Genomic DNA, 625 nt, shown 5'->3' with positions numbered 1-625 from the left:
GACAAAGAGACAGTGAGCACTTTCGGCGGAGCCTTTATTTCCGCCTTGGTCACGTGACTGTTCACATGACCAACCTCTAACCAATCGGTTACATTCTCCTGTCAAACCATTTAAAATATGACAAGAGAACCTTCAGAGGAAGACATTTAACAAGGTAATTTAGCTTGGTAAAACAAACCATTTCTATAACATTAACTTTGACTAATATTGAGATATTGAGAGTCGCCCATCTATTAGCATCACAAGAGATTTTATTCAATAATGGACGAAAATACTTTAACAAGGTCTTACAACTGAGGGAATAAGATACCAAGATATACAATACCTTGCTTTGGCCACTGATATGCACCTGATTGGAAGAATGTTATGGGGCATGGAGCTGTGAGGTAACGCTTCTGACTTGGACCAATTTACCATATAACCAGAAAATTTTGAGAAAGGGTCAATGGTCCAGAGTACACAGGGTAATGATCTGCTAAGTTTGGAGACAAAAAATAATAAATCATCCACATAAAGCATAGGTTTGTGCCCTACCCCTCCCACCATAACACCTGAGAAGTTAGAATAAGGCTGAATCCCATTCCTTCCCCTTACCCCTACCCCTAGCTTTTGCGCGTTCACGCGG

The sequence above is a fragment of the Etheostoma spectabile genome, chromosome 15 (assembly GCF_008692095.1).
Source record: "Etheostoma spectabile isolate EspeVRDwgs_2016 chromosome 15, UIUC_Espe_1.0, whole genome shotgun sequence".
In the NCBI taxonomy this organism is placed as follows: Eukaryota; Metazoa; Chordata; class Actinopteri; order Perciformes; family Percidae; genus Etheostoma; species Etheostoma spectabile.
Note: the sequence above shows the minus strand (reverse complement) of the source record.